General features: G+C 42.5%; 1 protein-coding gene across 3 annotated transcripts in view; it reads left to right on the top strand.

Annotated features, from left to right (window-relative positions):
- Positions 1-3,606: 3,606 nt before the first annotated feature.
- The window catches only part of DYRK1A (dual-specificity tyrosine-(Y)-phosphorylation regulated kinase 1A), a 130,841-nt gene continuing 118,617 nt past the window's right edge, over positions 3,607-15,830 (top strand). For 2 of the 3 annotated variants that reach the window (XM_010834829.1, XM_010834824.1), the window contains exon 1: positions 3,607-4,462. The gene's annotated coding sequence lies outside the window, so the exon portion shown is untranslated. Of the gene's footprint in view, positions 4,463-7,747; positions 8,126-15,830 lie in introns of those variants that run through there. The other variant, XM_010834825.1, reaches the window with a different exon arrangement.

Below are 15,830 nucleotides of genomic sequence, written 5' to 3'. Positions count from 1 at the left end.
GTTTCAGCTTCAACATCAGTCCTTTCAATGAATATTCAGGACTGATCTCCTTTAGGATGGACTGGTTGGATTTCCTTGCAGTCCAAGGGACTCTCAAGAGTCTTCTCTGACACCACAGTTAAAAGCATCAAATCTTTGACTCTCAGCTTTCTTTATGGTCCAAGTCTCAGATCCATACATGACTCCTGGAAAAACCATAGCTTTGACTAGACGGACCTTTGTTGACAGGTAGAAATAATGTAGTGCCATTAAAAATGAGCTGCAAAATGGGGCAGTGGGGGAAGGCAGCGTTGGCAGCGGTGATTCTGGAGAGGAGGCGAGGAAGCGGTGTCCCAGCTCACAGGCTGAGAAGTGTGGAGTAGTTAAACGTGTGTGTTCAATTTATTCTGAGTGGCTTGGTATTTTCCTGAAAAATACCACATTTATTCTGTTACTTTTGCGTATGTTCTTATTGGGAGACCAATCATCTGAAAATCGTTTATCTTGTGAGGTGGATAGAGCTATTACTGCGTGCCTGTTGGGCGCCACACGTGGCCCTAGGGCCGGGGATCAGTGCCCGCACCGTGTGCGCCGGGATGCAGTTAGCTCTCACGGGGGCTTATGGACTCAGTCTAGGGCAGACGGGCATTTTCATTAAAGGGAGCACAGTTTATGAAACGGAATGAGATTCAGTGGTGCTTTTTGAAGGTCAAAAATTTTGTCTACTTTTAAAAGTCCCTTTGACAGTTTAAGTTTAACTTTATTTGGTATAAGTAGGACTCCTGTCTTAAAGACAAATACTGTCTGCTGAAAAATTTGTTCTTATTTGATCATTTCCCCTTGAAAAAGAACAGTTGTCACCACAGTGGTGTGTTTTACTTCATCTTTACATCAAACACATTTATTTTTGGTACACATTACTTCTGTGGTACAAAATATTGTTTCATTAAAGTTTTCCAAAACAGCAATGGTAGTAAAATTATTAGGATCCCAGCATATTTTGCAATCTGATTTCACTTTTTGAATTTCCCTATAATGGTTCTGTGGTACTGTTCAAAATGTCAGTAAAACTAGGAAAACTTACCTAGGAATTGGCCTGAAGGCCCATCGTTACTCAGCAGTATTGGAATCAGCTATGCAAAGGGGAGAATTTGAAGACAAGTTTTAGGATTCATGGGATATGTGTTTGAAGGCTATTTGCTGAATAAGATATAAACGTTTGAAATAAAGGATATGGGCATATAGGAAAGGTCAAGAAATAAAATTCAATAGAATGGATAGGAATGAAAGAGGGATTTGAGCCAATGGATGAGCAAGAATTCTTAGTACTTAAATCCCCCCCACCCCGCAAACCTCTTGAGTAATTTGTTGTCACTTCCAGGGTGAAGACCACACTCAGGACCCGCTGTCTGGATGACCCGGCTCCAGCTGACTTAGGCGGTCTTGTCTCCCATGCCGTGGGATCTGTGTCTTTGGATGTCTGCTTCTGGGCCAGCCGTCATCCCTTTTCTTTTCTTTAACTTCTCTTTCTCCTTCATTTTCAGTTCAGTTACCACTCTTGTCAGGGAAAGCAGACCCCCCGCCCCAGTCACCTCTTCTTTTTTAGTAACTCATGTTTCCCTGTCCTTTTCTTTCACATGTTTATCACAGTTGGTAATTTTTTTTAGTGCTTGTTTTATTCATCCCCTCCAGAGAGCAGGGGCCGTGTTGTTTTGCACACCTCTGCCCCCTGCCGCCCCTGGCGATCGAGGGCATTAGCAAGTCTGCCATATATGGCGAGTACTAAAAACAGTGAACCACATTTTGATGTTGGTCTCCAGGACTGAATGATTGCATAGGGGAATGTGCATTTGGACTAAGAGTTGAACAGGGAATGTAGGAGCCTTTAAAAAAAAAAAAAAGTGATCCTTTTAAAAGATTAGATTGGGACATTATGTAGCCAGTAAAAAGACCAAGTTACTTACTCATGGCTTAGTTTAACAAGTGTGTATGAAGTATCAACACCTACTAGCTCTTAGAAACTTGGCATTGTATGATGGAGTGGAAGGATGTTGCCCTGTTTATTAAAGGAGTACATCGTTTTAGTAGTTTATTGAAGTAGATACAGTCCTTAGTGGTCATTTGGAGTGATCACTTGGAGTTTTATATTGTGGCGGGAACCAACCTGGCTCTTTATAGTATTTAGCCAGCAGAGTGCGGTTCATTCAGCACTTAGATCTAGAAAGTCAGTCCAGCATCAGCAGGAGGTGTCAGGTTCACATGTAAAATCAGCGCTAGCTTTGCTGTCGTTTAAAAAGTGAGGGAAGGTAAAGCAAGTCGTTCGTTTGGACACTTTTTGGCTTTGCTTTTCCCTCACAGAACAAGAGTGATTGAGGGAAAGTTGATTGGATGGAGGGATTTTCAAAAGAATTGACTCTTGTAGTTAGAAAACTGTCGGGGCCTTTGATCTTGTCAGGTGAATCATCTTTTTAAAAGTTTAAAGGGGATTTGCTTTAAAGTAGTTCTGAAATCTTTCTCAGTGACTAGTTTCTGTGGTAAGTATTTAGAAAAGCAACTATTCAGATTTTCTTTTTTGGCTCTTTGGGCCCATGCCAGTCCCTTGGGACATAGTTGTGACTCACAGGACGTACATGGTACCTGCCCTCTTGAAGCTCTTCAATAGAGTTAGAGCTCATTAAAGAGAACTCTAATAAAAGAAAACATGGCTTGATGCCTCCAGCCAGCCAGCCATCCCATTGTTCATCTATTTATGTATTCCTTGAACTTAGTTTTGGTGGCAACATGTCTTTAAGCTTCTTGTTGCTTTATTTCTGGTTACATAGCGACTAATCTGCAATGCAGGGAAGTAAATTTGCTTAAGGTTAATCATAGTATTTAATAAAAAACCCAGTGAACAGTCAAAGGCCCTGAAGTTAAACATTGAGAGAGAAAAGAAGAAGGAACATAGGACTTCTGTAACCCGTTACTTGAGATAGATAAAAGTTCTGGTACGCTGACGGCTGGATGGCATCACTGATGCAATGAACATGAGCTTGGGCAAACTCCGGGGATAGTGAGGGTCAGGGAGGCCTAGTGTGCTGCAGTAAGAGTTAGGCACGACTGGGCGACTGAACAGCAGCACAAGTAGGGACTGAGGAGGATAACGGTTGTTATAATTCCAGTGCAGGATAGAAACTCAGGTCTTCACCTTGTTGACATTGACAGACTTTTAAAAAAGATGTTCATGTAAGCCAGTGAGTTTCTTCTATTAAAAAGTAAGCTTCTGTTTGATGGTAACAGTTCAGTTCAGTCACTTAGTCGAGTCTGCCTCTTTGTGACCCCATGGACTGCAGCACGCCAGGCCTCCCTGTCCATCTCCAACTCCCGGAGTTTACTCAAACTCATGTCCATTGAGTTGGTGATGCCATCCAGCCATCTCATCCTCTGTCGTCCCCCTTCTCCTCCTGCCCTCAATCTTTTCCAGCATCAGGGTCTTTTCCAATGAGTCAGCTCTTCGAATCAGGTGGCCGAAGTATTGGAGTTTCAGCTTCAGCATCAGTCCTTCGTGTGAATATTCAGGACTGATTTCCTTTAGAATGGGTGGATCTCCTTGCAGTCCAAGGGACTCTCAAGAGTCTTCTCCAACACCACAGTTCAGAAGCATCAATTCTTCAGCGCTCAGTTTTCTTTAGTCAAACTCTCCCATCCATACATGACTGCCAGAATAGTAGCTACTATTAATTGATTTCCTGCTATGGGCCAGACACTGTACAGATTCATTATTAGTTATTTTAATATTAGCACTAGCACTGGCAGGTGGTTAGTAATATCTGTTTCTAAGTTAAAAAACTGCGATACAGGGAAGTAAATTTGCTTAAGGTTAATCATAGTATTTTGCATATGCTGCTTCTAGCTAATAAAAAATCCAGTGAACAGTTAAAGGCCCTAAAGTTAAATAAACGTTTAGAGAGAAAAGAAGAAGGAACGTAGAGCTTCTGTAACGTGTTAATTGGAGAGCTAGATAAAAGTTGTGGTATGCTGGGATTCATACTTCGTGCCCCTAGTTCATGAGCCTTTCAGATGATAAACCAGAACATCTGATAGCTTTCTACATTTAGGGAATTCTTTACCTTAAGAATCTCGGTGAGAGGGAGGTAGATGTCTTCCATTGTGAAAGGCAGTCGCTCACTTTCTCTGCATTTTTGGGACTTAGAATGCCCTCATATGACCTGGGGCCTCCATTCCGCCACCTGAGAAGCGGGTGATTTGCAGAAGCAGGCCGTTTGCAGAGTCTGTGTCTGCATAGAAGGGGGATGGCCGAGCTGTCTCTTCTGGAGGCCGTCAGCAACAGATCCAGTCCTGGCACTTCGTTCCCGTGTTCGTGGTGTCTCTGCAAGTCACAGGGACCGAATCCTGTGTTGTCTCCACTGGACCAGATCTTTGGTTTGCCTTTTGGGTGTTCTTGACTACATGGCCTTCCAGCCTGGCCCTCCTGGGGTTTTCTGTGAGTTGCCTAATATGCTTTAATAACTTCCTTTTCAGTTTCAACAAAGCCAGAGTTAGTTTCTTTTGTTTGCAACTACAACCTTTACTGAGATGGTGCCAGTTTCGATAATAGACGATTTGAAGGAACTCTCTAGAGTCAGAGTCATCTGTGTCTAGATTAGAATTTACTAAGTAGAAGAGTTCACAGTATGTAGTAAGTGAAATACTCGTAAAACATTTTGGTTATTGATTTAATGATTTTACTGAATCCGAGCGCTTATTCGCAGCCAGGGTATGTTCTGGGTGTTGGATATTCAGGGTGACGGTGAGATCCCTGTGCTCACAGAGCTTAAGTTCTCTTGTGAAGTGTAGAGTAAGCAAGAAAACAGCTAACATACTGACCAAGAGCGATAGATACTGTGAAAAAGTAAAGATGGGGTGAAGTGATAACGGGGCTTCCCTGATGGTTCAGGGGGAAAGAATCTTGTCTGCAATGCAGGAGACACAGGAGATGCAGGTTATAACCCAGGGTCGGGAAGATGCCCTGGAGGAGGAACTAGCAACCTGGTCCAGTATTGTTGCCTGGAGAATTCCATGAACTAGAGGAGCCTGATGGGCTACATACAGTCCATGGGGTCGCAAAGAGTTGGACACAGCTGAGCGACTAACACATTCTAAGTTATAATGATGTATGTGTGTATGTTTAGGGATGGCATCTGATAAAATGTTTGCTTAAAAATTACTGTCAGAAGTCTTGACTTATGCTTTTTACTGTGGGGCAGTAACTTTCTGAATTTACCCTCCCAGCGTAAACAGCTAGGAAACTGGACAAAATCCATGGAACAACTGTTTTTGGGTATTAAACAATAGGCAGTGCCTAACTACGATGCCTAACAGATGGGAAACAAACGCCGTGAGCCCTGTGTTGGTCCAGCTTTCTGCCTGGAGGCAGTCTTCAGATCTCGTTGCAGGGATGTGCATGTGTTCTCAGTCGTGTCTGACTCTACGACCCCGTGGACTGTATCCTCCCTGGCTCCTCTGTCCATGGGATTTCCCGGCAAGAATACTGGAGTGGGTTGCCATTTCTTCCTCCAGGGGATTTCCCGACCCAGGGACCCAACCCGCATCCATTGTGTTGGCAGGTGGATTCTTCACCACTGAGCCATCGAAGGAGATCCCAGATAAAGCCCACAAGTTGAGGAAAGAAAGACTGGAGTTGAGGGAGGCCAGAATGGTTCTGTTGGGAGGAGCAGAGTTCTGAAAGAAGGTAGGCATGCAGAGGAAGAGTTCCATAGTCTTAGTGATCTCCGTAAATGTTGACTGAAGGCCGGTCTGTGGGACTGCAGGTACAGAGGGCTGGCTGTGAGTTTATACTTGGAGATTTGACTGTCGGGGGTGGGGTGGGGGGGTCAGCACTTCTCACTGCTCTGTTGTTCAAGGGTCGCCAGTAATTTGAAAGGAATGTAATTGCTTATCCTTACAGAGGCCAACACTCTTTAAAGAAATGTAAAGAAACCCAGCACTCAACAATGTAAAAATGTCCAGTATCCAAACAAAAATTGCTGAATATGTGAAGATGTAGGTTAATGTGACTTATAATTGGGGTATCAGTAAATCGAAACCAGCGTAGAATTGACAGATGTTAGAATTAATGGGCAAGGACATGAAAGCAGTTGTTGTGCTCCATCTATTCAAAAAGTTAGAAATTATGAGAGATATAAAAAGACCCATGTCAAACTTTTAGAGGCGACAGCTAATGTGTGGAATGAGAAATACATTGGATGGCATTAATGGCAGATTAGACATTCCAGAAGAGAGGATTAGTAAACTTGAAGACAGAAAACTCAGTAGAAACAAATGATAGAGACAATGGAATTAGCAAACAAGGTTATTAAAATGGTTATGAAAATGCAGGGTCAAATGTCAAATCACTGTGTTGTACACCTGAAACTAATATATTTCATGTCAAATATACCTCAGTGAAAAATACAGTAAAGCACAGGGGCAGATTGTGGTCAATGTTGACATTTTGGTACATGAATTTTTTCCAAAAAAGCAAATTGTGACTGCTAATCTGAAGTTGGCTTGTTGTGTAGTTGAGTAGTTGAAAATTATTATTTCAGCAAAGCACCAAGATATGGCAGAAGAACTTTATTGTGCATCAGTGTTCTCATTATTTATTACTTGATCTGTAACAATATTACCATAAAGCTAGAAACTGAAAGCATGCTTTTATGGCCTCACAGTGTCTGTGGGTCAGATGTACGGGCACAGCTTAGCGTAGTTGGGTCTCAGAACAGTGGTCAGAAGGTTGACAGGGCTGTGGTCTCATCTCAGGCTTCCCTGGGGAAAGGTCTCCTCTGTGCTCGTTTGACTGGTGCAAGCGTTCAGTGCCCTCTGTGGTGTTGGGCTGAGGGCTGCAGTTTCTTGCTGCCTGCTGGCAGGCACCCACCCTCAGTTCCTTGGGGTGTTGTCCTTTCCCATGGTGCCACTTAACTTGCTCCAATACAGGGAAGGAGCAAGTCTGCACAGTAGACAGCTGCATGGTCTCCCGCATCGTGACCACAGAAGCGCCGTCCCTTAGCCTTGCCTGTGCGCTCTTGGTTAACAGCAAGTCGTGGGTCTTGACTCAAGGGAAGGGCCCGGCAGCAGGAGGCTGTGTGGCGGGAGCCACCTTGGAGTCTGTCCATGCTGGGCGGTAGAGAGCGGTGGAGAGTGCGTTTCCTGGAGTCTGCGCCAGGCACCCGGCTTTGAATCCCAACCCTGGAAGCGTCTCTGAGCCGCAGTTTCCCTGCAGGGATAGTCTCTGCCTACTGTTGACAGTGTGTGAAAAGGGCGAATGCTTGTCTTCAGTTAAATTCTTTCTTTATTCTACTGTTTGTTCTCAACAGATCAGATCTTCAGTCTTTTTTTGCTTCCTGTGAATTTTTTTTAAAGTATTTATTTTTAGTTTTAACGTGCAAATAATCAAAATTGAATGCCTACTGAAAGGCTTGTGAAGAAAAGCCTGTCCCTGGGAACAGCCCTCCTTACTCCTAGTCCTGCCCCCTAGAGCTGTGCTTCCTGCTTTTGGATGCTAGTGCTGAGACCACGACCCAAACTGGCTTCCGGGTAACTCACAGTTGGAAGTCCAGAGGTAGGGTGGATTCTTCAGCTAATTGGTGTTGTGGCTTCCCTGGTGGCTCAGACAGTAAAGGGTCTGCCTACAATGCGGGAGACCCAGGTTCCATCCCTGGGTTGGGAAGATTTCCTGGAGAAGGCAATGGCAACCCACTTCAGTACCCTTGCCTGGAAAATTCCATGGACGGAGGAGCCTGGTAGGCTACAGTCCATGGGTCACAAAGAGTTGGACACGACTGAGTGACTCCAATGTCAATGTCATGTCAATGTCAATGACTTCAGGGTTTCCATCTCCCCTTTTAGTCTTTGGCCGGCTACATCCTCAGTAAGATGCAGGAGTTTCAGAGTAGTACCCAGGTACAACAATGTCTAGAGAAGGAAAATTATCTTTCGTGTAGCTGTATGAGAATGTGGAAACTTGCCTAGAAACACTGGCAGACCTACCTCCTGGTTTACAGGCCTGTTTCTGAAACACTCACTAGAAAGGGAAATGGAATGACATTTGGACCAGTTGGACACACGTGTGGAACTGAGCGCTTTCCCTGAGCATGTGCCTAAATGGGTGAGTGTGCAAAAGAGTTCTGGACAAAATTGACTTAGGTTGCAGCAGAAAAAGGGGGAAATTGGAGGCAGGGTGGGTAACTCTGACCCTACTCTGGTATTTTACATAAGATTTAAGATGTTATCTGTTGATTTTCTGTTGAGGTGTGTGTGCTCAGTCTTGTCTGACTCTGCGAACCCATGGACTGTAGCTTGCCAGGCTCCTCTGTCGATGGAATTCTCTAGGCAAGAATACTGGAGTGGGTTGTCATTTGTTTTAAGATAGATGACTATTTAATTTAAAACCACCTGTCTTAGACGTCTTCCATCTATCCGTTGTAGTTACATGTATATTTTCATTCAGTGTATTCAGTGTAGTAGTATGATTATGTAAGTCTTGTTCACCATGGAGGCAAATTGTATACTATGATTACATTTCCCTCCTTGTATAATTTTGCTTTTCCTGTTTTGTTTTCCTCCTATGGTTTTGTTTTGCGTTGTTTTCTAGGTCTTTGTGTTTAAGTTTCCCCATACCTTCTAATAGCCTCTCTGTATAGTTTTGCACAAAGATTAGATTCTTACCCACCCCCACCCCCTTCCTTAAGGGCCCCTCCATCAAACTACTCCTATATGGAAATTAAATTTTTTTTTTTATTAAAGTGTGGTTGATTTGCAGTGTTGTGTTTCTACTGTATAGCAAAGTGAGTCAGTTACACATACATGTATCTACTCTCTTTTAGGTTCTTTTCCTATGTATGTTGTTGTTTAGTTGCCAAGTCGTGTCCGACTCTTTGCGACCCCATGGACTGTAGCCCACCCAGCTCCTCTGTCCATAGGATTTCCCAGGCAAGGACACTGGAGTGGGTTGCCGTTTCCTCCTCCAACTTTCTTCTTTCATTTTGTCAGCACAGCTTTTAGACTTCCCGAGAAAGAGTGCACGAGAGGTTAGTTTTTTGAGACATCATCTGAAAGTGTCTTTAATCTGTTCTCTTTCAGGAGTAAAAGTTTTGACTGGGTATAGAATTGCAGTTGGAATTTAATTTTTACTGAGAACTCTGAATGAATTGCTTCATGCTTTTCTAGCTTCTTATAGCAGATATAATTTGTATTCTGGGTTCCAAAAGTATGGAACAGTCAGAGGACATAATGCCCTCCCTTGTAAACCATTACCCAACTTCAGCAGTCGTCAGCTCATGGCCACTTTTAAAAAATTTACAATTCTGTCTATCCCTCTTCCTTTTCATTTCATACAAGCAAACCCAGGTACATAATTTTACTTGTGAATATTTGTCTCTCTAAAAGATAAGGGCTCGTTTGTAAACTGTAACCCTTGTAGTAATATTATACCTTTAAAAGATTAAAAATAATTCTTCAAATATCCAGTTTAAGTTCACATTACCTTGATTGCCTCATAATTATATTTTAAAGCAGTTTATTCGAATTAGAATCTTAAGTAAGGTCCATAAATTGTCATTGACTGACAAACCTCTGAAGTCTCTTTTAATCTGTCGGTGTTATTTTTTTCCCTTGAGTTTTATTTGTTGAAGAAACTGTGTCCTCGGTCTTGAAGTTTTCTATAGCCTGTGTATTGCTGAATGAAGCCCTGTGGTGTCATTGATGTGTTCCCCGTCCCTTGCAATGTATTTCCTGTATGTGGCAGTAGCAGTGAGATCTAGAGACTTGATACAATTCTGTGTGTGTGGTTTTTTTTTTTTGAGAGGTGCTAAGTAGGGAGAATACTACATGGGTGGTATGTTATCTTTAGGAGGCATAAAATATCTAACTCTGTGATGTTAGTGACTACTACATATTAATGTGGATCCATTGATTTATTTGAGATTTTGGTTCTTTTTATGAAAAGAACTCTCCCCAGGAGTTTTGAGGATCTGATCTTCATCTGTAGTGTTCGGAAGTTTTGTAGTGTTGCCTTGAGTATTTTCTGTTTATTTTTTACCCTTATTGGGAGATATTTTTCAACTTTTATTTTCCATCAGGATATTTTTTTTTGTTCTCTGCTCCCTACCCGCCCCTCTCACCGCCCTTTTTTTCTTTTCATTAGTATTTTGTTTTTACTTCATGGTTTCATACATTCTTTTACCTCTTCAGGCACATTCATATTATGATTAATTGCCTTTTTTTCCCCTTCATGGCATTGTCTCCATTTCCTGTGGATTCTTGTTTTTCTGCTTGCTTTGATTTCTGTCTTTGAGTTTTGGCAGCTTTCCTCAAATATCTGGCCATCCCTGGGCTGGTGGCTTGCGTGAGGAGTAAGTGACAATAAAGCCGAAAAGAAGCTTTTTTTGAGGGTGAGGCTTGTTCACTGGAGGCGTATTAGTGTGGTGCTTGAGGGACCTGTGAGTGTGAGTGCCCTTGTTTTACTCCAGGGCTCTTGTTGATGAGTTGCTAAGTTGTGTCCCACTCATTGCCACTCTGTGGACTGTAGCCGGCCAGGCTCCTCTGTCCATGGGATTTCCCAGGCAAGAATACTGGAGTGGGTTGCCGTTTCCTTCTCCAGGGGATCTTCCCGATCCAGGGATCGAATCTGTACCCCTGCGTTGGCAGGTGGATTGTTGACCTGCCGCTGAGCCACCGAGGAAGCGCCTTGCAGCCTCCGCCTCACCTGTTCTCTCTTGTGCTTGGTCTCTCCACGCGCAGAGTCTCTGTGTGTTTCCCCAGAGAGCGCGCGCGCCTCTGGTCTGTTTGGGGACGTGATAGTTGCCAGCACGGATAGGATTTGCGTTGCAATATGGGGTTTTACTGCATGTAATTTGCTTATTTGTTGAACTCAGATAAGTTGCAGATAGAATACAAATAACTTTTATTTCTTGAATCTTTTGAGATAAAGTTGTTGACATGAAGTCTTTGTTGAATCTTGTAGTGCATTTTTCCTGTAAACAGAGACATTCTCTTGCCTGATGACAGTACAGCCATCAGAGGCAGAAATTTACCATTGATACATTACAGCCGTCTGATCCCTTGGCCTCCACTCAGCTTTCAGTTGTTGCCCCAGTGGTGTTCCTTTATAGAAGGATACAGTCAGTCTAGGATCGCGTAACACCTTATAGAAGGATACAGTCAGTCTAGGATCGCGTAACACCTTTTGTTGTCATGTCTCTCCAATTCTTGATCTACATTAGTCCTTCAGCTGCTCTCTCTTTTATGTTATTGATATTTTTGAAGACTACAGACCAGTTATTTTAGAGAGTCCCTCTCAATGTGAGTTTGTCTGATGTTTCTTTACTAGATGTAGGCTGAACATCTTGGCCAGGAGTATCATGGAAGGGATGCTGTGTTAATTTCAGTGTATTTTGTTAGATGGCATATTACTGATTTTCAATTTGTGCTGTAAAAAATATTACCACAAGTTCAGCGGCTTAAAAAAACACACATTTATTATGTCACAGTTCTGAGTTCAGAAGTCCGTAATGGATCTGACCTGGGCTCGTCTTGGTGTTGGTAGGGCTGCATCCCTCTTGGAGACTGTAAGTTCGTGTTCTTGCCCTTTCCTGGTTCTGGGGGCCGTCTGCTTTTCTTGGCTTGTGGTCTCCCCCTCTTTGCACAACCAGCCACTGTGGATCTCGTGCACCTGTGCTGCCGTCTCTCTCTCCTCCCTGCTCTCACTCTGGAGGGACTTTGTGATTTCACTGGGCCCACTGGGGTCATTGAGGTTAGTCTCAATTTTAAAGTCATGTGATTGGCATATTTAATTTCCTGTGCAACCGTGATTCCCCTTTGCTATGTAAAGGAACATGTTCACAGGTGCCGAGGGTCAGGTTGTGGAGCACGCTTGGGGCGGCGCGGTACCGTGCCTACTGCAGGGCTCTTATGATTTCCGTCTGTACCAGTATTGAGAACATTCACTTTGATCACTTGATTATGGTGGTGCCTTCAGGCTCCTCCATTTTAAAGTTACTTTTCCTCCCTTTTTGTAATAAGTATTTTGTACAGAGATAACTTTGCAACTGTGTAAATATTCTGTTGGTTACCGACTTTTAATCGTATTCAGTTGTTTTGTATCACTGTATGCAGTGGGTCGTAATATATTACTGCATTGATCTTGCTGCTTCACTTGCCCCAGATTTTGCCAGGTTGACTTCTGTGTCCTTTTAGCCTATCTCTATCATTTTTTGGAGCTCTTCCATGCTTATCTTAAACTTCTGTCTCAGCCTTGGAGTAGGCCATTTTTCCAAGAAGCTCCTTCCCCCCTAAAAAGTCTTTATTTTTTATTTCACATTTCAAAACTCATAGGAAGTTGCAAGGATGATATAAAGTCTGATGTAGCCCCATCAGCTTCCTTTGGTGGAATTTTATGTAGCCTTAGCACAGTATAAAAATCTGGACATCTGATACATCTGGTATATTTCTGGTAACTGCATGCCTTCTTTCTTTAGTTTTTAAACTTGCATTTGTGTGTGTGAGCATGGTCTTTTGTAACTTTTCTGTTCCATGTATAGATTTGGGTAAGCTAGTCCCACAGTCAAAGTGAGAGAGCTGTTCTGTCACTTTAGAAGGACACTTTTGCTACCTTTTTGTATTCCCAATACCCCCACCCCCCACCGTTCTGTTTATTCTCCGTGTTTGCAGTTTTATCACCTCAATATGTTAAATGAATGGAATCATACAGTATATAACCTTTTTAAGATCAGCCTTTTTCACCAAGTGTAATGCCTTGAGATCCGTTTAGTGTTGTGTAAATCAGTAGTTAATTCTTTCTTATTGCTGAGTAGTGTTCTGTTGTATGCTTGTACCAAGTTTGTTAAACCATTCAACTATTGAAGGACATTTGGATTGTTTCGAATATTTTGTATGATATTATGAATAAAACTGCCTTGATTGTTGGAGTACAGATTTTTGTGTAACGTCTTCTGCATCTTAGGGTGGGGGTCTGAGTGTGCTTGCTGTGTCGCATGCTGGGCATGTGTGTGGTTTTCTAGGCCCCCCGGGACCGGTTCCCCATGGCGTGTGTGCCTGGTGAGTCCTCCGCAGCACGCGTGAGGAGCCCAGTCCCTCGGCATCTGGCCTCTTGCTCCTCCCCGCCCCTGGTATTGTCACCTTCTTTAATTCAGCTTGCTAGTAGGTGTGGTGGTGCCCTGCTCTGGTTTCTGTTTGCATTTTCTTAATAACTAAGGATGTTAAACATCTTTTCATTTGCTTGTTTGCTATCTCTGTCTCCTCTCTGGTGAAATATCTGTTCATGTCTTTTGTCCATTTTCTGATTAGGTTTTTTAAAAAAAATTTTAACTTTGAGTTATGAGAGTTCTCTATGTGTTCTGGATACAAGGTCTTTTTTTTTGTTGGATATGTGATTCTCCCTTTCTGTTCCTTGTTTTTTCTTCCTCTTTACAGAGTCTTTTTTTTTTTTTTCAGAGCAAAAAGTTTGAATTTGACAGAGTCCAGTTTATATTAAATTTTTCTTTTATGGGTCATGTATTTGATGTCAAGCGTGAGAACTCTGCCTGGAGCGCTGGTTTCTTTTCCTGGAGAATGGTATTTAGAAACCGAAATCTGAGCGTTCGGTACGCTCATTGCTGTTAGGGTGTGGGTGCTCCCCAGGTCTCTGGACAAAGAGAATGTGTGTGTGTCCTGATGAACGCTTCCAGGTTCAGGATTCGGTAACCATTTTCATTGGGGTCTCCGGGTGTAGACACTTACTGTGCGCCTTTCTTCATTCTCTAAGTCTCCTGCCACTGTCCATGACTTTTCATTATCTAAAAATTTGACCATTACTTTGTTCTATTATTACTATTACTTTTGACGTCTTTCCTGATTTTAGGTGGCTTTAATTTTCAGTGGAGCTTTGTGAGAATAATTGTAAACTTGGATTATCCACTGTGTTGAACTTGTACTTACCGAAGCTGTAATATTCCTTTTTCAGACTTCTTTTGGTCTTTATTTCTTTACGCTCTCAGCCCTGCCATCCTCCTCCTATACCTGCTCTCACCCTGATTGTGCTGTTTCTCCACAGCCTGTAACCATCCATGACTTTGGTCTCTAAGCAGTGAAGACCAAGCTTATTAGAATATTCAGCTTCTCTTTGTAGGTGACCTCAGCTTATCTTCGCACTCTTTTTCTGCAGCCCCACTGTATTTGCTCCACTTCATAGCTCTTCTCAGTGGCTTTCGGTTCCCCACACGTGTTTTGCTTTCTGCTCCTCTGTCTTCCTTTGAGGCACATTGTCTGCTGCTTTTACAAGGTTTTCCGTAGAGCCCAGAGCTTGGCATAGTAGGCACTTGAGGCATCAGATGCACAAATGCTATTTCCTCTAATATAATAACGCCACCCAAGCTTTTAGATCCCATTTTCATTTTCCAAACACTGTCATCATATAGCAACTCACTTAAGTCTCAAAGCAGCTCTGTAAGCCATTACTCATCTTTAAGAAGTGATGCTAAGTGAAATGTCTGAGGTCTAATTATAGGAGTAAAATTTAACATGTTGCGTTCCTTGTTATGTGACAGGCCCTGATGTAGATGCTAAGGACATTTGGGGAAGAAATCAGACACATGTGCCCTCAGTACAGCCGACGTTAGAATGTTTGAATTGCAGCCCTTGTCTGGTAGGAGTTCTGAGTTATTCATTAAAGAAGTGTGCTGATACAAAATAAGATGTAAGAATTTACCAGCCTTTTTTTCCAAGTTCAAGACAGTACTTATTTTCAGATGTGGAGTGTTACCTTCAAACATCTCGCAAACAGGTGCATTTTAGCTTTTTTTCCATATTTGTTTGCATACAAAGTATTGAGGTTATCTGTATTTATTTAGTGAACCATGTCAAAACTCAGAGGCTTAAAACAACCAATGTTCTTCTTTGCTCGCGATTCTCCAATTTGGGCAGGCCTTGCCTCCATTCCACATGGTATCTCCTGGGACTGGGAAGTCCGAGATGGTGGATTCTAGCCCATGTGGTGTCTGAGACATCTTCCTCTGGTAACCTATTTGTATGACTGCTGTGGGCTTTCTCACGGCATGGTCTTGGGGTGGTTGAACTTCATATGTGGTGGCGACTGGATTCTGGTGGTGCCAACAGCAGAAGCCACTGGGCCATCTTAATACTTTTTATTCCTGAAACTGGCATAGTGTCATCTTTACCAGATCCTTTAGGTCAAAAGCAAGTCACAGGACAGTCCGGTTCAAGCAGAGGAGACAGTATAAGATGTGGACACTGGGCAAAAGTGGTTTATTGGGACCACCAAGGGACGTGAACTTCAGAAAATACCTGTCTGAAGTGGAAAGAGACCACTTTTCTGTTCCGTTTTTTATTATCTAATCTGACCAGCTTATCCATTTTATAATGCAGTGATCTGATTATATGCCATTTTTGCTATAACTACATTCAGATAGCTGTAATTTGTTGTATTTACTTAAACTGTGGATTGATAATTTTGGTAGGGTTTATAATTATGGAGATTTGGAGATTGAAGAGACAGTGGAGTACTTTATGGCTTACTCAGCTCCAAGTTACACCTAAAACACTAGATAAAAACCCAGAGTATGTACTTTGTGAAATAAGTGATGTGGACGTCCTTTGGGGCCACATGTTGCAGTCCATAAAATATCTCAAATATTTCTCCAGTAGCCCTGTGATTATCCTTTGCACAGGAGAAAGAAGAAACAGATAATTACATCTTCTGTAATGGCAGCTCAAGACTTATTTTTTTCTGCCTCCGAATAGATCTCTCCTTAATGCCCAGAATATGACAGTGTTCATTTCATTTAAATAGTTCTTAT

This window comes from Bison bison, unplaced genomic scaffold (genome assembly GCF_000754665.1).
Source record: "Bison bison bison isolate TAMUID 2011002044 unplaced genomic scaffold, Bison_UMD1.0 scf7180017864037, whole genome shotgun sequence".
Classification (NCBI taxonomy): domain Eukaryota; kingdom Metazoa; phylum Chordata; class Mammalia; order Artiodactyla; family Bovidae; genus Bison; species Bison bison.
Note: the sequence above shows the minus strand (reverse complement) of the source record. Positions and strands in the feature narration are given on the sequence as shown.